Genomic DNA, 23,883 nt, shown 5'->3' with positions numbered 1-23,883 from the left:
CCAGTCCCTGATCTAACCACTAGCAAACAGTCTCCTGATCTGTATTTTTGTTCTTTGCTGTTTCTAAGCTCACAGAAGACATAAAAATGAAATATATCAGGGGTTGGATTCAGGATCTGCCTCCATGGGAAGAATCAGCCCCACTTCCGGAAGGTGACTTTGTCTGACTTGGGAGAATCCCTACTAGCCCCATACACACAGAGACTGCCACATTGAGTTGGATCCCCCAATTGGCATTTTTAGGAAGCTGGAGGGACTGCTAGGAGGAGGAGGAGGAGGAGGAGGAGGAGGATACAGGGAAGCCTGCTTCTGCCAGCTCAGTTGCATGCCCCTAAATCTGGATCCAACCGAAGGCCTCTACTGTTTTAAACCCACAGAGTATTCCAGAAGATGGATATGAATATATGTCTCAATTTCAGAAGACAAAACCTGACTGTAATAGATCAAATTTATAAAACTGGCCTGGGGACAGAATTAAAGAGAGCAGTGAGGTCAGTATGAATCTTCATAGGGCTCATCTACATGAAGCAGGATATTTCACTATGAAAGTGGTATGAAAGTGGTATATAAAAGGCAAGAGCCACACCAAGCAGGATATAGCACTATGAAAGTGGTATGAAAGTGGTATATGGTATGTGTCAATGGACCCCAACAGTTGTCAGTGCACTTCAATACCACTATAAAGCAGCAGTGTGGCTTTATAGTGCCTTTTATATACCACTTTCATACTGCTTTCATAGTGGAATATCCTGCTTGGTGTGGTTGAGCCCGTAGGATAAGGGAGTAATCCTATGCATTTTTAGACAAGGAAGTGCTACAGTTTTTGTTTTTCTGTCCAAACATGCATAGGATTGCATCCCAAGGCTGCTTTACCCATATCAATATTTTATGCAGTTATATTTGATAGAAAATATCAAATTTCTAAAGAAAACTTGGATACTGATGCTAAGTTCCAGAACAATGACACTGGATGGCCTTACTAATTTGAGCTGTGAAAGGAGGTCTCCCAATATTTTACTGCAGAGTAGCCCTACTGGAGTTGAATTGGATTGAGGACTGTCACAGAAGCTCGTGGTTTGGGGAGCCAAAAAGGAAGTGTTAATGAGTACCCTTCACACTTAGGGGTCCTAGATGATTAAATATTAAGTAAGGAAACAGAAGGAAACTTTAGACGCTGTTCAAACTTCCTATGCACAGCGTCCACAGGTGGTTTTTATGGGTGTAGAGCATAAATTGTCAATGTACTCAAATGATTAATTCTTCCTCCATATCTCTCTGTGCCTTTGACCCCCACCCCACCCCCCTGAGTAGGTAGGAGCCCAGCTGGTATAGAAGTCTTATCATTTTTCAGGCATTTCAGTTTCTTGATTACATGTCAGATCATGACCTTCATGGGTTTTTTTTTATTTTTCAAAAACGTATTTCTTCTTCCTCACAAGGGAAATTTCCATGTCTTTCTGACATGTTTCTGACATGTGTCACGCCTTTACTATCGCCCTTGTGAAATCCAACTTTAATTCATCTGTTTATTGGGGTAATGTTGTTTTTGTTTAAGCACAAAAACATGCGCTTCTTTCAGATATGCTGAATCCACCAGAGTGCACTTAGACCTTGTAGTCCTGTTCCTTCATATATTTGAACAGCATCAACATGAGAATGCCTCTCTTGCATCTCTATACAATATGATTTTCCAAGGTCACCGCTAACATTATTGTTATTGAAACTAGCAAAAGTCACCTGAAGACCCAAATTTGACTGAAAGGCAACTCACAAATAAACAAACACCATGTTTGGTATGTAGAGCAACCTTTGCCAATTGGTGCCCGCCAGAAATTTTGGACTCCAACTCCCAGCATTCCTGACCATTGGCCATACTGTCTAGGACTGGTGTAAGTTGGTGTCCAAAACATCTAGAGAGCCCCAGGTTGAAGAAACCTGGGGTAGGGGACAGACTGACTTTGTGTCAAGAGTTCCAACAGGTGTTCCCATCTCTGCCAGTCTGTGTGTGTCTGCAGCCAGAAAGAATCTATGCTATAAACAGTAAGAGATCTGTAATTATTTGGATGGAAAAAACCCACTGATTTTCATACAGTTATTTGCCAGCTTGAAATGCCTATCTATCTTCAGCATCCCATTCTAGATGCTTCTGAACTTTCCTAGTCTTGATAGCAATTGACTGAGATTGGGGCACATTTTATGGAAGCCCTCATATCCCACACTTTGAAATGAAATTTGTCATTTCTAACGGGATATCTGAAAATGGGTGCAAAAATCTGTAAAGAGTCAGCATTAATGTTTTGCCATCATGTGGGTATTCCCTGCTGAATATTTCAGTAATGTTTTAGAGAACTATAGCATGTATTATAAGACTTCACTGAGAACTTTGTAAGTTGGTGGAACCATCTATCATGATTTTGCCAGCTACTTCAACACGGAAAAGAAAACGGATAATGACACTGAAGGATTACATTTAACATTGTAGGATGAAGGTACCCCTGAAGGAATCCCACAGTTTACAAAATTTCAGCTTCAGGAATGTGGATTTCATACACAATTTCTAAATTTCTTTACAAGAATGCACATTGGATCAGTAATTTTCGATCTGGGTCCATTGTGCATTCGTACACTTAGCATTTGTTATTTGGTCTCTCTCTCATACATATTTTATTTATTTAATTATTTATTACCTACTTTACCATCATGACTTCCCGCAAAATGAAAGGTGATGAGGAATTGGGGAGGTTGCTCAGAATTCTCTTATAGAGATCCCTGTTACAGAACCACATAACAGTTTCTTTGGCTCCTTGAATGATGGTATATCTTTCTAAAACCCATTTAAGTTTGGGCTGTAGATATGCTCACATATATTCTTATTCATTTGTTTCTTTATTTGTTCATTTCATTTATATCCTGCCTTTCCCTCAGGTACATAATCCTCCTCCTCTCATTTTAGGTTGAGGCTGAGAGTCTGTGAGTGGCCCAAAGTCACCTAGTGAGCTTCAAGGCCAAGTAGGGACTAGAACCTGGATCTCTCGATTCCCAGTCCAACACTCTAACCACTACACCACACTGGGACTGGATCTACACTGTGCTTTTTATCAACATTGAAGTGCACTGGTAACCATTGGGGCACATTAAGAATTCTGTACATCACTTTTCTCAGGTCATTTCCCATTTTTTATTCTGTGTTATCCAAAATACCACAAATGGCATTATGTGTGCCACGAAAATGTGCAAGAGGAATCTAGTGTCATCTTGATGGGATATTATTGTTCTGACACAAGGTGCAGATCCAGCTCTGAGACTTCCATGGACTGAATGACAGGTCCTGCTCAGCAATCACTCTTTTTAACTGGGTTTCCTTGCTGGAGCAGTGTGTGTGTGTGTGAAGATGGTGTCTAAAAGGCAACTATTGTGACTGTCACTAGCAGCATGAAAAGAGAACTAAAGGGGAAAAACACTTTTAAAAAAACCCTCTCTCATCTATTTTCTTACCCACTTCACTGCTCTGATATTTAACCTTTTACTTTTGCTATACCCGCACATTTTATATTAAAATAATTTTGAATAGCTATATGGGGGGTTGGTTGGCCAGCAATAGATACACGTCAGCTTCACAGGAAATTAATGGTTTTGCTTCAGTTCCAGCATGCGCTGGTCATCGCTCAAACAAGAAGCCTCAAGAGCAGCTGTATTATTGATTTTTAATTTTTCACATGAAAAAAGTTTCGCTTCATTGGGCTGGAACCTACTTTGAAATCCCACAAGGTTTCTTCACGTTAGTGAGCAAAAATCCTGCATTGATCAGGGGCAGGTAAACCTCACCTGGAGTCCGCTCCTGACCACAAACGAGAGCTAGGTTTGGACAGGCATGAGATAAAAATCGAATGGGCTAGCCTTGATTTCTTATCCTGTAAGAATAAGTTTCTTTGACCATGTCTTTGTGCACAAATATGTGCTGATATATTGAGGTTGTTCACAAATAAGTATGTTGATTCCTAAGGCAATTTGAGTCTCACATGAAAGCAGATGCAAAAGCAATGGTTTTCCATCAGGATTTCTTGGAATTAGGACAGCTTATACAGCCAGCACACTCAAGTGATAGAACAGATTCATACACTATGCTAAGCATCTAAGGCGCTTGTCTAGGTGCCTCCTCCAAGGGAGGCTCAGAGGGTGGCAACAAAGGAGAGGGTCTTCTCAGTGGTGGCCCCCCAATTATGGAATGGTCTCTTCCAAAAGGAGCCTACCTATCATCAAACATTGTCATCTTTTTAGTGCCAGGTAAAACTTGCCATCTTTTCTTAGGCATTTGGCAGCATTAATTTTTAATCAAGTCCTGGATTGTCTTCGGCCAATAATTTAAAATAAACTACCAGGAGATGCCAGAGGCTTGAACCTGCAACTTTCTGAATGCAAAGCAGGTGCCCTGCTACTGGCCCCTTCCAAGTGTGGCTGCACCCGAAGACATCATGCCTGCTATGGCATGATAGTTGGCCTCATTGACTTCTAGGAGGGTTTCCTCTCTGCACAACTTTGGGCAGAATTTGGTCACTCCCGTATCACTGATTTTCACAGGGGCCGGTGAAAACACCAGGTATGCGATTCTCTTGCTTTCAGCAGCTGTGAAAGCATGTCCATTCAATTATTCCTCCATTTCCTATTGTAAGCTGCTTCTTGCTAAGGAATGGCAACAAAGGTAGCAGAGAGTGATAAAACAGTTGTTGCAGGCTTCAGTTGGCATGCGTTAAACTGGGGATGAAATCTCCAACGTCGGGAGCTTCTTTGGGCTGAAACCTGCGGTAATGAAGTGTTCAGAGAATACCGCTTCAGTTCTCTCATTACGTTACAACCCCAAGCATCCCTCCTGACATATTATGTGGAGGAAGAAGAAAGGCAAACTTGGGCATCTCAGCATAATTTATGCAAACACCAACCAATAATTAAATCAGCTAATTAGCTATTGGTATCAGATTCTTTAATAATCTGGAAAGCCAGATAACAGTCACAAAGCACAAAAGTCCTGGTGCAGCCAGTAATCAGGAGTTTGGTCTGCGTATACCCTGGCAGTGATCATCCATTTGGCTCTGTTTTGAGGTAGTGTTTGTGTTAATATATTCTGAGTATGGCTGAGGATATGAAGTTAACACCTGGCATGCAGACTGCTTCAGCAGGAGAGCCAAAGGGACTTGCTGCTAGACCTGGAGCGTCTTTATAAACAGACTTGTGGGAATCAGGGCCCGGATTTCCTAAAAGCCAAAGAAAAATCTATCCATGTGCGAGTGAAAAACAACAACAACAACAGACACAGAGATGTGTATAGAAAGATAAAGCCCGTGGAAGTGTTTATCATTGCAGTAGGGCTATGCGGTTTTAATTTTAACCATAGCGTGTGTATTTAATTTCAACAATAGCTGCCCCTCTGCCTTGTCACTGGTTCTTTACTGGTCATTGTGTGATGAATAGAATGTCACCAGGAAACAGCCCATCAGCGGGCCTTCTCAGTAGTGGTACCCACCTTCTGGAACTCTCTTTCACGAGTGATGTGAGTGGAAGAAACTGTGATAAGCCTCAAAATGCCTCCTGTTTACCCAGGATTTCCAGAAGCTGTAATGGGTTTCCCCCAAACTTTGCCATACTTAATCCTATTTTATTGTTATTCCTGAGGTAAAAGATATGAAGGATAGAAAGCCTAACAACGGGGGGGGGGGGGGGGGGAAGAAAGAGAGAGAGAGAGAGAGATGTTTCCACTTCCCCCACCATCAGTAGCTGTGCTGTTGAATGGATATGAGGAGTGATAGTACTGCTGGGGCATGCTGGGAGTTGCAGTCTAACACATCGGAAAGGAACCAAGCTGGGGAAGGCTGCAGTAAGTCATTTGCTTATTTTCAGGTTTGGGCAGATGCCTGTTCTTGCCATAGCATTGATCTTGCTGTTCTTCCTTATTCTATTTGGGGTTTTCTCCCAAATACCCCAGTATATTAAATTCCCTTTAAGGCACCCCTTATTGTTATTGTTTTAAATAGCCATGGCACTTTATCTTTGATCTATCACAGCCAATTAATATGAAGAAGAAGAAAAAGTGAAGATTGCAATAAACATATAAACATGTGTGCTTAGGTGGCTTAAGTTTATCCTCCTAACTGCCAGAGGTTTGTATTATGTTAAACATTTTGTTGTGTTGCCATAGCCTGTAGCTAGAATAACAATAAATTGCTATTGCTGTTGCTCATTCCAGTCATGGAGTGAGTGAGAGAGAGAGAGAGAGAGAGAGAAAGAGAGAGAGAGAAAGAGAGAGAGAGAATACAATTTTGTAGCCTTAACTAATTTCCTCCAGACCTCGCCTTACTTAACTGAAGAAAACAAAATCACCCCAGCTTTAACATTTTCTAAAACAATGCTATCTTTAAAATATCCCAGAACTGTAGCTAACAAATATATGATCAAATGACAGACAGAGGAGTTCAAGAAGACAAATTCACTAACTCTTATTGTCATATTTTGATGCAAACTTGATATGCATCAATTTCTGTGAGGCACTATCAAGTGTAACTACCGTATTCCTTCGATTCTAAGAGGCACTTTTCCCCCATATAAACATCTCTAAAAACGGGGTATGTCTTAGAATCGCGGATGCGTTTATTATTTCTTAGAATCAAAGCTTTTTTTCCTGTTGGTGGTACTGAAATTAGTGTGCGTCTTAGAATCGAAGAAAGAAATACAGTATATGCATTCGCTTCAAGTGGGCCTGTAGATTTCTCTTGCTGCATTGAAACACTTGTTTAGTCATAAACATCATGGCAGACATGTTTATCAATAGCCATTCTAGAGCTGAGCAAAGATGGCTTCCTAAAATTCTCCACATTATTCGTTGGTGGGGTAATGGAGGGGACATTTTGCAAAATATTCTAGGGTGGGAAAGAATTATTTACAGTTTCTTAAGAGAAGCTCACCAGCACAGCTTCTTTTCTAAAGGTTTTTTTAAAAAAATTGTATTTTGGCCCAGCAAAGCTACTGGGCTGGTAGCCCAGCCACCACTTTGGATCGCCCATGTAGTGAAGCGTTGTAGGGAAAAAGGGCTGCCTCCACACAAAAACTGAGAAATGGTTTGGCAAAGTGACCTGGGATGGGGTGGGGGTGCTAAGAGACTATTATCTCCCCCAACAAATCTATTCTGAGAAATTTTGGCTCAGTTCTAATAAGAAAATGGAACTGGGATGTACAGAGGCAGGATACTTGTGGACACCACATGCCAAGAACAAATTATGAGGCCAATACCCTCATCCTCTGGTTGTAAGCATCTGGAGGCATTTGACTGACAGCTGGTAAGAATGCTGGTCTAAATAAGCCTTGACAGCAGAAGCTAGTGGCTCCGATTTTGATAGGGCTGTGAATCCATTCCAAGTTTCAGGCAGAACCTGACAGAACTTTAAAGGAGCTATCCAAGGTGCTGGACCACAGCCCAAAATATCTTCAGCACCTTAGATAACTCCTCTGGCTTGTTCTGACTGACATCTGGAATGGATTGACAGCCCCACTGAAATTGGACCCACCAGCCTTCGCCAGGCCTTGGTCTGATGCTAACAAGGCAGTCATCTCTAGCTTCATGCTCTCTCTCCTCTATCTTTCCTTTTTCTCCCCATGCATCACACACTTACTGAGTTTGACAAACACTTTGGGCAGCTTTACCACCTGGAAACTGGATTTTGCAACACGCAGCACGTTTTACATGCCATTCACTCATAAAATATACATCTCTGGCTGAAGGGAAGAGGTGCTTGGGACTCCAGCAGGAGTCCGCCGTTGCGCGAGGTGAACGTGGCGGTCTGCTGAGCTAGAGTGCTAGCTAATTAATACACTGCTGAATGTCCTTTGGAGCAGAGTGGGAAGGAAAATATAAACAATAAATGAGCTCCACATGCTCCAACAGACCTCCGTGCAAACCAGTGGGGGAAATGAAAAGATACAGAAATGAGCTCCAAAATCTAAGTCCCTGGTTGAACTGGGAGTGGTCCTGAATTTGTTTTTGACCAGTCTCTAGCAGGCTACATCAGGAGTCTATTTCATTCCCATTTAAGTTGTTTTGGAATGAGAAGATCAGGCTCAAATATTTCTGCAGAAACCAAGTACAAGAGATGTGACAAGGGCTTGTGAAAGAAAGATGCTTCAGCCAAATAGCTATTGGTAGATGTAAGAGTTGAGCCAAAATAGCTCATTGCTTTTCATTGTAATCATTTTCAAAATCTCCTTTGTTTTCAGCTTCTTTTCAGCTTCCTCTCTGAATGGTATCAGCCTTTGCTGAGGGAGAGGGATGTCATCACATGCTTATGTGGTCAGGGAGAACCATAGTTATGTCCCTGTTCAGACGACTCACTAAGCCACAGGGGTTAAGCATTTTGAGCTAAACTTTATGGCTTAGCATGTCTTGCGAACCATTCCTAACCATGGTGGCTACATGACCAATGTTTAAACATGCTCACTAACCACTTGCGGCGAAAGGGTTAGCGGCCTAACCATGGCTTAGTGTGTTGCTCAAACAGACAGATTATGTGCTTTGCATACAGAAGGTACCTTTTTCAATTCCAGGTCTTTCCAGTAAATAGGATCAGTAGATGGAAAAAATCACTGCTGGGCAGTTCCTGCCAGTCAGAGTAAACAATATTGGCCAAGATGGATAAAAGGCCTGACTGTATATGACCAAACCTGTAGCAACATCTTGTGTGATGGACCACAGTGCCCAGCAATGTAGAGACACTCTAGTAACCCTGTCAGGCAATGTCATTCTTACTTGTTCTTGCATTAGCTGAGGTGCTGAAAATTGAGTCAGTGGGAGCAACTCTCTTTCAAAAGCCGCTTCAAAATGAAAGGCAATTTGATTGCCCATGAGGAAGGGGCAGCATGTCGGCAAAGAGTTCTGCCCCTTTCAAAAGGCATTGGGGGAGGACACGAAAACTCGACATTGCAAAGGATTGGCTCAACCTTCATGACTGGTCAGTTCATATCCATCTCTGGCAACTCGGTCTTAAATATTTTTTCATGTCCCAGCAACAATAATTTTTCATTTGTGTGCAGGGAATCGGCAATATCCTGAAACAGAGCTGATTTCTTAAGGAGAGATGAAGCGATCCGACGCAGCTAATGAGCAACAAATGTCCATATGATGCTTATAAAGTGATTATCTGGAAAGGCCTCAAGCGAATTCAGCAGTTGCTTCTTCCAACTCCAAATAAACCTTTGCTACCAGATAGTGCAATGGCTTCCAAACAAACAATTCTCGTAGGAACTGTGAATCATTTCTCTTCTGTGATCATTTTCCTTTCGCTTTGCTGACAAGGAGATAAGCTGTTAAGTGTGCAGCTGGTGGCTGTGCAAAGCAAACAGTTGCAAATTCACCAATCTGCATTCTTTAGTTGCTGAGCTGCTGGAAGCTGCACATATGTGTCACTTGCATTGTACACAGAGTCTCAGGGGAAAGCCGTCTTCTGACAGCTGGCCAAGAAAGGGTCCTGATGTCATTGGCAGAAACAGCCAATAGCTTACAAATCTGAACTGCAGAAATGGCTTTTAGTAGCAATCACAGAAGACAAAACGATCAATATGAGATAAATATACTGACTAGAAAAAGGTGTCGGATAATAAGATTTCTGATAAAAGAGACAGTAGAATCCATTTCTATTTACTTCCTTATTCTACTTTCAGCCATACACCGGAGACTACCCTAGCTGGGCCAACATATTTGCCACACTGGACAGGGCTCCTGTATCTTTAACAGTTGTATAGAAAAGGGAATTTCAGCAGGTGTCATTTGTATGCATGCAGCACCTGGTGAAATTCCCTTTTCATCACAACAGTTAAAGCTGCAGGAGCCCTGCCCTTTTTTGTATTTGGTCATGCTAGGTAGGACTCCTGCAGCTTTAACTGTTGTGATGAAGAGGGAATTTCACCAGGTGCTGCATGCATACCAATGACACCTGCTGAAATTCCCTTTTCTTTACAACTGTTAAAGATACAGGAGCCCTGTCCAGTGTGGCAAATATGTTGGCCCAGCTAGGGTAGTCTCTGGTGGGTTTGCAAGGATAGTAGTCTGCTAGGCAGACTACTTTCAATGGGTGGGGGAGGCAACTGTTGGGCAAGTTGATTACTTTGTCATGGGGAGACACCCAATGCACACACAACCAACAGTACCCTATTTTGCCATTTTAATCAATGGAGAAAAACAACGGGCTGCTCTGTTGCTTATCAAATAATAAATTAATTAAGTTGTCATGTGGAGGGCTTCCCGCCTCCATCGAGTGCACTATTCCATTCCATTGGCCATAGAGTTGTCCAGCAGGAGCAGCCGAAATCACCCTGTCTGCTCCTATACAGCCAGCAGAACTCTCAATGGCTGATGCGATGCGGCCAGGAAGACTGCGGGAGGAGGACTGGCAGCCCAGAAGGATGCCGGGACTTTCAGCTGTGCAATGGGTGTGTGTGTGTGGAGTACCAGGAGAATAATGAACTGTGTGTGTGCTATTACACCCTCTGTTGCCTAATATGTCATCCAAACTCAGCCTGTGTCTGAGTAAGTGATGTGTCAGTGCCTGTAGGAGAAGGAGGGACCACCATCAGTACCACCTAGGAAAGAGGGAGTGCAGCCTGCCTGCCTGCTGCTACTGCTGCTACCACCACCATTGCCACCAGTGCCCACTCCCTTTGGACTTCTGCCCAGCAGACTACTATCCCTGCAGACTCATGCTCCCCGGTACTGAGCCAGCCATTGCTGACAACTTCCACCTGTTCCCCTCCCTGGAAGGGGATATGTAAGCAGGGGGTTGGACTTGATGGCCTTGTAGACCCCTTCCAACTCGGCTTCGTCCATTTTCTTCTGCTGCCCCTTACGCCTGGAACGCTCTTCCAGAACATTTGAGAACTACAAGTTCAATCACAGCTTTTAAAGCTCAGTTAAAAACTTTTCTTTTTTCTAAAGCTTTTAAAACTTGATTTTGATCTGACTTTTATACTGTTAGTTTTACTCTACCCTCTGCCTGTTTGGTGCATTCTCTTCCCCTTCTTATTGTTTTATTATGATTTTGTTAGAATGTAAGCCTATGCGGTCTTGCGATTTACTGTTTTACTCTGTACAGCACCATGTACATTGATGGTGCTATATAAATAAATAAATAAATAAATAAATAAATAAATAAATAAATAATGCTATTCTATGTTTCTATGATTCTAAGTGGGCTGACTGAGGTGTCCTGGGGGATCTGGTGCCTGCAGCAGAAGGAGGGACCACCATTACCACCCAGTGAAGATGGAGAGCTGCCTGCTTAGTTTTGTTCCTCTGCTTAGCTGTCTGTGGATCTTGAACTATGTGCCAGGGAGGGAGGATGCAGAGCCAAGTGGGGGGACTTGAGGGGCCCCCAATCAGTGTAGTGATAGAGGGAGATACGGCGTTCTCAGGAAGACTTGCCAGGTAAGGGGAGCGTGGTCCAGACAGTTAATGCCTGTGCCGTGTTCCACTCCTCCCTACTGCAGATTTGTTGGTTGCCCTAAGAACCAGCCCTCAGGTCTCCGGCTGCTGCTTTTAAATGCCAGATCAGTGCATAATAAGACCTCCCTCATCCATGACTTAATTGTGGATGAGGCAGCCAATCTGCATATAATAAGGAAATCCAAGTTTACATTCCAAGATGGTTTCATGGCTTGGTTGCATGAAATGCCAATCAAATAGATTCCTGCTTTTTATGCAAGCAGCTTTCTACAACTACATTCTTCCTGACTTTACTCAATCCTGCAGTCTCTCCCTTATGGTGGTGGCGCAAATCGAATGTTCTGTCATTCACATGAACGATAAACATGAAGGCCTGCTTTTTATTCCCAAAATAGCCATGTGTAAACATAATGCAAAAGATACTTTAAAAATGTAACTAGTGGTTCGTAAAGAATTTTCTACCCCAAACTAAATTTGTGCCTTTGTTTATTCTTTATGACTTACATTGGATGCATGTAAGGGTTGTGTTGATTTGTTTTGGAGTTTTGTTTTATCGTTTTTGATGCACTAGGAACGCCCTGGCCTTATCAACACTGGTTTTGCTTAGACTAGTCCATTTATGGATTTTCTCCATATAATTGATGGGGTTTAAGCAGAACCATTCATTAGGCAAAACAGTAGCATAGCATTGAAATGAAATGTTAACAAACAATCCGGCTTTAAAATCCCCCACTGGTGCACAGTTGCTAAGCCTCTGCTTTCTTGATTCATGTAAAAAAGTCATATCAGGATTTATTTTTTATAAAAATCCTTATTGTCTGCACAATTTTGTGCCACTGCAATGACACAGAGATGGTGGTGAGAGTAGATTAAGGCTTTGTTTGCCATACTCTGAAGCAGTCACATTACTCACGTAGTATGAATATGCAACTCATATTCATTGCTCTTTTGTTCAACCAACTTGGCAACTGTGCAGCAGTGGTGCTGGACTATGGGGCCGAAATCCAGGGCTCAAATTTGGGGCCGAAATCCAGGGCTCCTGCAACCCAGGACCCCTGAAAATAACCATCCAGAGAGCAGGAAGTGATGGGGCAGTGGCAAATAGGCAAACCCTGCACACTACAACATCATTTCTTCTTATCTTTAAACATTTTAGAGTTAGGGAGAAGCCAACTGGTCATTCACTTACAAATGATCTTTTTTTGGGGGGGGGGGGTTGTTTTTAAATATACTTTAAAAGTGCTTTTCTACAACAAAATGGCATTTCTCCCCAAGTAAATGTATTTAGGATCAGGACATAGGTAGCAAACACCATTTCATTTCTGTAGTCATGGTGGTGCTATGTTTTAAGTGAGTTCAAGGTACAAAACGGCCAATGCTCAAGAGTATTTCTTCATTTCATCGGGGTTGGCAAAGAGATTTTGGTTTGGTTTGGTTCACTCGATGGTATCAGGAAGGTCGTAGCTAGACGGGGCTTTTTCCCAGGGTGATTCCCCGGGATCATCCCTGTGCATCCACATGACACACAGGGGATCCCGGGATCAGGGAGAGATGATCTCTCCCTTGCCCTGGGATCTCACCCTCCACTTTGGCCCTGTTTTTTCCATAGTCCCGGGCTGAGCCCAAATGTGTGGCCAGGTGCCATGAGTTGACCCGGCTCCGCACGATTCCTCGTGAGGAGCCAGGAGCACTGCACCCATCGGGTCTAGGGTGGGGGGATTGGGGAAACTAATTTAATTTTTTTAAAAAAAACACTTACCTTATGCGCACAAGTGTTCGTGCACTGCTGGCCCTTTAATAAAAAAATAAAAAAATGGCAGGTGCGACGTCTCTCCTTCTGAGGATGTCATGTGTTGCATGTAAACAGAGGAGGGATCTTGCATTAAATACAACACAAGATCTTCCCTCCTTCATTATGGGCTAACGGGTACAATAGGTCTAGCTAAGGCCGAAGGTAGAAGCAGTTGTGGAGCATAGAATGCCAGAGAAGTGAGAAGAAAACTGTTGGTTGTGTGTGTCGCATGGCCATCTAAAATCCCTACACAACCCCCACTGTCAAATAAGATAATTAAGTCCAGGATCTAAAACTACCTAGCTGAATGAGTACTAAAGTAATTTCATGATTGAGTGCTCTTCCATGAACATATCCAAATTCTCCCAGACCACATGCTTATGACATGGCATTTTCTTGTTCCTACTGAGGGGTGTGCAGGTATGAACTTGATGGCTGAGCTCTCTGACTCCTTTGGCAACATATATATTAATAACTAAGGATGAGGATTTGACTGAGCACAAACAGGTTTTGTTATATACAATATTTAGGCCAGATCTACATCTTGTGTCAAATCATTATGAATGTGGAATAAAAAGTAGGATATGACACTATGAAAGTGGTGTATGGAATGTGGATTGTGCCCGAACAGTTGTCAGTGCACTTCAATACCACTATAAAGCAGTAGTGTAGATCTAGCCTTAGTTTGTAATTAAGAAGAGAATGGCTTTGCAATTCAATAGGAGGTTCACCTTTAAAACATTAAAATTTTGTAACTATTTTGTGCTTGAACTTGCCACCTTTTTTCCTTTTTAAGAACCCATTCCTTGAATAAGGAACAGGTAGTATTATTTATTATTATTATTTATTTATATAGCACCATCAATGTACATGGTGCTGTACAGAGTAAAACAGTAAATAGCAAGACTGCTGCATAGGCTTACAATCTAATAAAATCATAGTAAAACAATAAGGAGGGGAAGAGAATGCAAACAGGCACAGGGTAGGGTAAGCAGGCACAGGGTAGGGTAAAACTAACAGTATAAAGTCTGCACAACATCAAGTTTTAAAAGCTTTAGGAAAAAGAAAAGTTTTTAGTTGAGCTTTAAAAGCTGCGATTGAACTTGTAGTTCTCAAATGTTCTGGAAGAGCGTTCCAGGCGTAAGGGGCAGCAGAAGAAAATGGACGTAGCCGAGCAAGGGAAGTAGAGGCCCTTGGGCAGGCGAGAAACATGGTATCAGAGGAGCGAAGAGCATGAGCGGGGCAATAGTGTGAGATGAGAGAGGAGAGATAGGAAGGAGCTAGACCGTGAAAAGCTTTGAAGGTTAACAGGAGAAGTTTATATTGGATTCTGAAGTGAATTGGAAGCCAATGAAGAGATTTCAGAAGTGGAGTAACATGGTCAGAGCGGCGAGTCAAGAAGATGATCTTTGTGGCAGAGTGGTGAACAGAAACCAACGGACTGATGTGAGAAGAAGGAAGGCCAGAGAGAAGAAGGTTGCAGTAGTCCAACCGTGAAAGTAAGTTTATTTGGTCTTTTGCAAATATGCGATTATATTGAAATGTCCCTGTATGTCAAATTTGTGGTGAGATATCAGGAAAGAGCACTAATACATAGGGATGCATGGATTTTGGTTAATCCATTCCATGCGTGCTTTGCGGATGGTCAGACATATTTTCTTCTGCTATCTGTTCATTGACGAAATTGGATTCCACCCCCCTTCCTTCGGAAAAGTATGAAAAAAGGTCCTCTGCAATTTACGGAACTTATGCTGGCATGTAATATTTTGTGCATTTATTTATTTATTCGGCTCAGTATACAATCAAAAAGGAGTGCTTCACAAAGGAGGCTGAAGGCACATCAGAGATGTATAAAAAGTGGGGGGGGGGTGTTTAAAAGATGAATATATTAGCAAATTTTCCAGCAAATTTGTATTTTGTATGACTAAATTTATGTGCAATTCTGGAAAGCCAAAAAAGTGGTCCACAAAGTTTGCAGAATCTATGTGATTCAGGAGATGCTGGTCCACTGCAGAATCCACAGGTTGAATTCATAGAAATTTAAAGTTATTTGGATTTGTTTCAGATTTCTCTGACATGATAGAGGTGTACAAAATTATACATTGTGTGAAGAAAATGGATAGTGTGACATCTTTGTCCCTGTCTCAAAATACTAGAACCAAATGGGGTCATCTCATGAAGCTGATTGATGGGAGATTCAGGGTGAATAAAAGGACATACTTCTTCACACAGTGCATAGTTAAAATAACTAACACAAGACGTAGTACTGGCCACCATTTTGGGTGGCTTTAAAAGGAGATTGGACAAATTAATGGAGGATAAGGGTATCAATCACTACTAGTCCTAATGGCTATAAGCTACCTCCAATATCAGAGGCAGTATTCTTATGTAAACTAGTTGCTGAGGAACATGGGCAGGAGGGTGCTGTTGCACTCATGTCCTGGTTGTGGGCTTCCTGTGGGCAGCTGGTTGGCTGCTGTGTGAACAGAATGCTGGATTAGATAGACCCTTGGTCTAATGCAAAATGGCTTCCCTTATGTTCTTATGCCTACTAATAAATGATACAATATATTGTATCAGTGTTGGCTTCAATTTTTTGAGTGCCTTGTGGCACAATACCCTTCGTTGGGTCTACCTACATTGTAGGGCAGTTTCTGCAGCTCATCTCATTCATTTATTGCATTTATATCCTGCCCCAAGGATATAAATATTTCCTCCAAAGAACCCAAGGCAGCATGCATAATTTTCTTTCTCTCTGTTTTGTTCTCACAACAACCATCCAGAGAGGTGGGTTGGGCTGAGAGTCTGTAACTGGCCCAAAGTCACCCAGTGAGCTTCCATGGCCATGTGTGGACTAGAACTTAGGCCAAGGCTAGACCAGGCCTATATCCTGGGATCGTCCCTGGATCGTCCCTGTACGTCCAAATGACACACAGGGGTTACCAGGAGCAAGCAGGAATGACCCCTCCCTTTGCCTGGGGAAATCCTTAGGTCTAGCTAAGGCCTCAGATTTCCCAACTCCCAGTCCAACACTCTAGCCATTACACCACACTTGCTCTCACTACACCACATTGGTTCTCACTCGTCATTGTTTCCACTCACTAGCTTACCAGGCAAAGAGTTACTGAGCAAACAGACAGCGGCTTCTTACGTTGCTCCTTCTCATCACCACTATTGTCTGAACCAAAGCAAGAGGTGAATGAACAAGAAGGTTGCCATAGTGAAGAGTGAGAACAAGTCTAGGGTTTTTTTTGTTAGTGGGGCCCTGCTGGGGTGTGGGTCTCATCATGAGCCAAGAATCTATTAGTTGTAACATGGCTACCTATTTATTTTCCCATAGGATGTTCTATGCTGCATTGGAAAATGTCTGTTGCGCCCAAGAACAAACTAAAGAGTTGCAAACATTCAAGAACTATCAGCATCTTGCTTTTTCGGAAAATAATAGATAGAAGAAAATTAGTTTGAAGTGCAAAGACTCCAGTGTGTTGATATGATCAATATCTGCTCTTATTTTCTTGTTTTGAGTTTGTAATCTCTGAAAGTGAAGTGTTGAAATATTGTGTTGTACTTATAATTGGCTTCTTTTTATGTGTTACTATTGTGAGCCACCCCTCCAAAACTGCTCCACTTTCAATCACCCTGTTTTAAATCAATTGGTGTTAATATGCAGTACTTAGATAAGGTGAGAAAATAGACATGTAATTCTTTAGACAATCTTTAGATTTTAAGAATATCCAGTTTTGTTGATACATGGAGATATTGACATGTTTTCTAGCTTGAAATCAAGACAACATGTTTTAGTGTGCTGAATGAGGTCCACATGGAAACTCACATGAGTGTGCGTGATTAAATCCTACATTTCAGAAAATAAATCTGTACGTACAATATTCCACAAGGAAAGCAAAAACAGCTGAGCAAAGGAATTCTATAAAAAATCGCAGTGACCATATATATGGATTCCTGTTTTTTTGAGTAGAACATTCTACAATTGGGGGTGGGTGACACCTAGGAGAAATTGCAGATAAATACAGTTCTTTCAATTCAGGGACCATATGCTAGTGAATTTCTACAATCCATCCTGGGTTATAGTTAAAACAAAACAAAAAACTGGGGCTTGGAATTGGTAGGGTGGCCACATGTCCTATCTTACATATGTACTGTTTGAAGGCCTGTCCAGTCCAAGAACTACAAGAAGGAAGAGCAGGGGCCTTGAACGTGCCTATCAAAAGCACCTGGACAGGAGACTGACCAGACACAACGCTCACCTAGGGCCTTGCTAGACCCTGCCGGATAAGCCGGCAGGGAGGCGGGGCGACGGCACGCTAACTTTAGCGCGTGCCGCCCCGCCTCCTAGACGGCCGACGCGCAGGGACTGCGGAAGCCCTGTAGCGGCGGCCATTTTTTTTTGTTGTTGTTAAAGGGGCCGTGTGCGCCCCGAAGACTCCAGACAAGGTAGGTGGGTTTTCTTTTAATTAAGCCCCCCATCTGCTCCTGATCCCCTCCCATGCCTCCTGCCCACTCTTTCCCCGCCCTCCCTCCCCATCCCTGTCCCCTGTGTCACCCTCCGCCCTTCCTCGCCGTCCCCTGTATCGCCCTCCGCCCTCCCTCGCCATCCCCTGTGTCGCCCTCCGCCCTCCCTCACCGTCCCCTGTGTCGCTCTCCCGCCCTTCCTTGCCGTCCCCTGTGTCGCCCTCCGCCCTCCCCCTCTCCTGCCAGTCCGGCCTTCCCCCCTATCTCCCCCCCCGGGGGGAATAGCGAGTAGCTGCAAAAAGCCATGGACCTTGCTAGACGTTCCGCAGCCCTGGCCTCAGGCCGGGGCTGCGGAAAAGGTGCACCATAAGCGACTTCGCTTATAGCGCGTTAAAGGAGGCTTCAGTGCGCCTTGACCCCGGATTCCCCTGTGCGTCATCTGGATGCACAGCAGGGAAACCGGGCCTCACAGCGCGCTAAGGCCTCGTCTAGCAAGGCCCCTAATCACAGGTGAGCTGTATAATACTTATATGGTGAACTGTACATTATTTCTATTTCAATTGCAATCACCATTGCATCTATGCATATATCAACGTATGCAAATTTTATGCAAATTAGTGTCCTACTTAATCTTTTTTGGTGATGTGTAAACAGCCACCCTAAACAAGAGTAGCCCTTTCATTAATAGAAGAGTGTCTTCTAATCCAAAAACAAACAAAACAAGCAAAAATTAGAGAAATAGCATCAGGACAACCGGTTTGGGAACGCATTGCGTTCTCTATGAGCAAGGCAGACATTAGAGTAAAGAAATAGATCTAGGTATAGATGAATCTGTCAATTTCACTTTCTCCTTCATTCATATTTTTTAAAAAGCTCAATTCCTTCCCAACTTGTCTAGGAAGAAATTTGTGAACTATGGTATGTTGTTAACATAGGAACATAAGAAGAGCCATGCTGGATCAGACCAGGGTCCATCTAGTCCAGCATTTCGTTCGCACAGTGGACAACCCACTGTCAAGGGGAAACCCACAAGCAGGACATGAGTGGAACAGCACCCTCCTGCCCATGTTCCTCAGCGACCAGTGTACATAGGCAGACTTCCTCTGCTGCTGGAGGTAGCATATAGCATCAGATCTAGTAAGAATTGATAGCTTTCTTCTCCAGGAATTTGTGGAACCCCCTTTTAAAGCCATCCACATTGAAATTCTTATCAAACAATGAACAGAACAAAATGGACCAAATTAAATAGGTACAGCTATTTTTAGCACGGAGAGGAGTAGATTGCAGCTGCTTGCCATGTAGCTGTTAAAGATTAGGAGTGGAAGAAGAAGAAGAAGAAGAAGAAGAAGAAGAAGAAGAAGAAGAAGAAGAAGAAGAAGAAGAAGAAGAAGAAGAAGAAGAAGAAGAAGAAGAAGAAGAAGAAGAAGAAGGAGATCACAACTCTAATCCAGCACCACAAACATGACTGGATACATGGAGAGCTAAGCACTCAAAGCCCTGGACCTGGATGCATTCATCTGTCCATTTTGCTTTCTCTCACATTCAAATGTTCTAAATCTCATGTCCTTTCCATGTTGTTTAAGGAGAAAGTTGTGAATCCTGGCAAGTTCTTATCAAAAAATGATCTGAAGGAAATGCTCACCTCTTACTAGATAAAAGGCTAAGGCCCTTTCTACACCTAAGAGTTATCCCAGGAAAATGGAGGGATCGTCCCTGCCTGCTCCCGGGATCCCCTGTGTGGCATTTAGATGCTCAGGAATGATCCAGGGACGACTCTGGGAAAAAGGCAGGTGTAGAAATGGCTTAAGTGAACTTTGCTTCCAAGGGTGTGACTCTGATGTCAGTGTAGTGGCTAGAGTGTTGGACTGGGAGTTGGGAGGTCCAGGTTCTAGTCCCCACTCAGCCATGGAAGCTCACTGGGTGACTTTGGGCCAGTCCCTGACTCTCAGCCCAACCTACTTTACAGGGTTGTTGTTGGGAGGATAAAATGGAGAAGAGGAGGAGGATTATGTATGCCTCCTTGGGTTCTCTAGAGAAAAATAAGGTGGGATGTAAATTTAATAAATAAAATAAAAATAAATATGGGGCCACTTCAGCATAAAATGGTGTGTTGGAATGTACAATGTAACCAGATGGCAGAAAGTCAAGCATCTGGATAAAAGGGGAGCGTGTTTGCTTTGGATGAACTTCAGAAAACTGATCCTATCCTCTGTGGGGCTTCTGAAAAGGTAGAAGTAAACTGCTTGTACAGACTGTGCACATTACTGTGGCTTCTTCCTACAGTGGCTGGTTAATGACATTCCACATACTCTCTTTTCACCCTTGAATAAAAGCTATCTGGGACAATCATTATTTGAAATCCCTTGGCTCAACGATTAATGGTGGCAAATGGATTAGATGCTGCTAAAGGCTGTGTTTGCACTGGCTGCCTTTCAGCATATCAAGCTGGATGCACATACTGTGTGGGAATGGTTCGGGAAAATCCCAGAATGCTCTGCAGAGCCTATTCATATATCCCAAACTCAGAGTCGTTTTAGTTATGATGGTGAAATGGCAGAGAAATTAAGCTGTTTGGGGAAAGAAGAGATCTTTGATAAGAAACGATCTGGAAATGCGTATTAATTCATCGAGGTGATCATGGGGAAGAGGAATCAAGACAGGAAGCCCTAATACAAATGGTAGGAAATCAGGAAGCTGGTTGGGGTGGAGGGAGGGAGACATTTAAGTGGTTGGGAAGAGCGGTTCAGGCAATCCAACTGTGGAAAGGAAGAAGAAACTGTGAGCATGAAAACAGATGTGTGTGTTTTTATAGGGTGACCATATGAAAAAGAGGACAAGACTCCTGTATCCTTAACTGTTGTATAGAAAAGGGAATTTCAGCAGGGGTCATTTGTATGCATGCAGCACCTGGTGATATTCCCTCTCCATCACAACAGTTGAAGCTGCAGGTCACACTAGGCAGGATTCCTGTAACTTTAACTGTTGTGATGAAGAAGGAATTTCACCAGGCGCTGCATGCATACAAATGACACCTGCTGAAATTCCCTTTTCTATACAATTGTGAAAGATACAGGAGCCCTGCCTTCCTTATCATATGGTCACCCTAGTTTTTGACTGAGTTTTCAAGTGTTTAAAAGGATCTTGTGCAAAGAATACAAACTGAAGGCCAAGCTATATGCTGGGAGGAGGATGTCTTAGTTTGAAAGTAGCGTGTGGTAAGGAGAGGCTTACCTCTTCATTCCCCAACTGTTTTCTGACTGAGAATGACACTGTCAAGGTTCCTTCCTATGACCTGGACACCCTGATCAACCCCTTAAAGATCTATGCCTTCTTAAGAGTCCTGGGGAGGATCTACACCACTGCTTTATAACAGTTTATAGTGGTTTTGACAACTGTTCGGACCCAGGACACATTCCATATACTGTTTTCAAAACGTTTTAAAAGTGTTATATCCTGCTTGGTGTAGATCTGGCCCCACCTTCCTTCTTTTACCTTCCTTTTCACAGCAACTTGGAGCTTAGGCTGTAGATGTGGGGTGATTGACATTCTGGACAGTTTAGGTTTAACACAACATTTTACTAGCAATGTAAAACAAGCCACTTACAACTAAAGGTATTTAGTCTTATTTATTTATTTATTTATTTATTTATTTATTACATTTCTATACCGCCCAATAGCCGGAGCTCTCTGGGCGGTTCACAATAGAGCTGAGTCAATAGAGCTGAGTGATACAGAAGGCATTAACGTAAAAATGGCCAAGTTATTTTACCCTATGCTCCACCCAGACTTTTCAGCTGCATCTTTCAGCAATTTCCTTCTGGTATAGTCTTTCTCTGGCTCTTGTCTAGCTGGTTCTCTCACTCTTTTATACCCTTTTCTTGCAAAACTGGAGAAATGAAACTATTCCTCTCAGGGTCTGGGATACCCCCTCCCAACAGGAAAAAAAAATCCTCTGACTTTATTACCTTGCCTCAGTAGGCCTCAAAACTTCTCTCGCACACACACACACATACACACAGTGTGGCTTGGAACTTTAGGAGGACAGTTCCCATTGGCACTAATGGGATCTTTTTTTCTCTAAGGGTTCACGCCATGTGGTGGATGCAACTTTTGGTCATAATGCAGCTGGAAAATGAAGGAATAAACCTCCCTTGTAAGAATCTCCACCACCATGTGACTGTAATTAATTTAGCAAAAGCACAAAATGTAGCTACATGCTACGCAAAGAGTGTAACATGTGGTTTGATCCTGAATTCTTTGCAAACTGCCACCCTTCATGGAGATTCTATTAAAAACAGAATTGTCCTATATTTGAAACGAATTTACCACATTTATTTACTGCCTTTCTGCCAATGCACTCAAGGCACTTTGTAGTTTTAATGTCTTACAATGTAAGGAGATGAGTCAATTAGTGGTTGGTTCCAACCAAACCTACGGAATGTGTATCAATATGTCACCTCTTCCTCAGATGTGGCCATGTGTACTGGCCATGGACAGTGACAAGTCTAGGAGTGAAGGAACCAAATGCCACTTAGTTTCTGTCAGGCCAATGGAGGATTTGACGCTTGGAATAATAATATGGTAATTATGTTTCACAAGGGTGATTAAGGCAATGTGGGAGGTACCCTTGTAGAATACGTAGAGAACTAATTTGCATATGTTGTGAATGTATTCATCTGTCACTTTACATCCTATTTTTCATACCAAGAAAGCTCATTGGATTATCACACTCGATCCCCACATTAATGCTGTGAAGCCAATTAGGCTGGAAGCTGGCAACTTACCTTAGGCTACTCAGTGAGATTCATAGCTGCAGCAGGATTTGAACTCAAATTTCTGCAGTCCAAAAGCCAGTTTAACGTTCACTATTTAAAATACAGGAGAAGAGAACTGTATTAAAGTAGAGGAAAGTAGATACAGAGCTGTATGTAGAGTGAAAAAACTTTAACTGTCCTTGCCCCCAACAACTGGAGTTCCAGAGCACCAGAGAGTTCTAAGGGATACTTCTCCACCCTTTAGAGAACTTAGTTTTCTAGGTGGTGGTAAAATTGTTTTAGCCCGTAAGTGTTAATCCAGCCACAAGTAACATATGAACAGGTTATAATTATAGCACCAAGCAGCTGAACACACATTGCCTAATGTACTTGTGTAATTTCCTTCTTGATAATAATAATAATAATAATAATAATAATAATAATAATAATAAATCATGAGTTATAAGCTCTGTAGTTGTTGGAGAAAGAATTAGAACTTGTTCGCTCATACACTGAAATGGACATCATATGACTTCTCTTCAATACACCTTAATGACCAGTATCTGAGTGCCAGAGCCACTGGAAAGCATTGAATTTGAGATGACATTATATAAGTAAGTTGCTGTTGTGATGTTAGATTTAACACATGGAAGTCACCAAGTGATGAACACACGTGTGAACTCGCTCATAAAGTAGGAGGACTCGCAGCTGTTGTTTTCGGCAGCTACGGCAGCGTTGAACCAGGAAGTACAACAGGAAATGTAACCATCCCACAAAGCAACTCTTCCCATTATTGGCAGGCGTTACAATCAGTATTTTGTCATCGCCAAAGCTGTGCTGTTTGAGGTGATCAAAAAAGTCAGAGCAAAATGGCAGCAATTGCTGCAGTGCTGTGATACAAGTTGCGAAAATGTGGGCTGCAGGTGACTGTACCCTGTTTCACACAGATCATGTGCAAAAGATGCCATCTGGCAGGGCCTTAAATGTTCCATTAGGTCCCTTCCAAAACAATGATTTTATGACGCCACAGGATAAAAATAAATTGAAGACCACTTGCTATTGAAAGCATGGCTTTCCATTCCCCATTGTACAGCAACAAAACTTTCTTATTCACTTAAAGACACTTGCATTAGTATTCACCCACAGTTATGCATGTTCTCTCTCTCTCTCCCCACCCCCCCACCCCCCACCCACACACATGAGCTGTCTTTTTTCATTTATACATTGTTTTCCTCCCTTCCTACATACTAAGTGACCATCAGTAATGGTGAAACAGCATGTTTCTTGGCTCTTGTCGTTGTAGGCTTCCCTTTGAGAGCTGATGGTTAATTTTTACCACTCATAAAAGTCATATGGCTAATAAAGAACATTTTCTGACCTTTCACATAGTG

This window comes from Elgaria multicarinata, chromosome 1 (assembly GCF_023053635.1).
Source record: "Elgaria multicarinata webbii isolate HBS135686 ecotype San Diego chromosome 1, rElgMul1.1.pri, whole genome shotgun sequence".
In the NCBI taxonomy this organism is placed as follows: Eukaryota; Metazoa; Chordata; class Lepidosauria; order Squamata; family Anguidae; genus Elgaria; species Elgaria multicarinata.
This window is presented reverse-complemented; position numbering follows the sequence as displayed.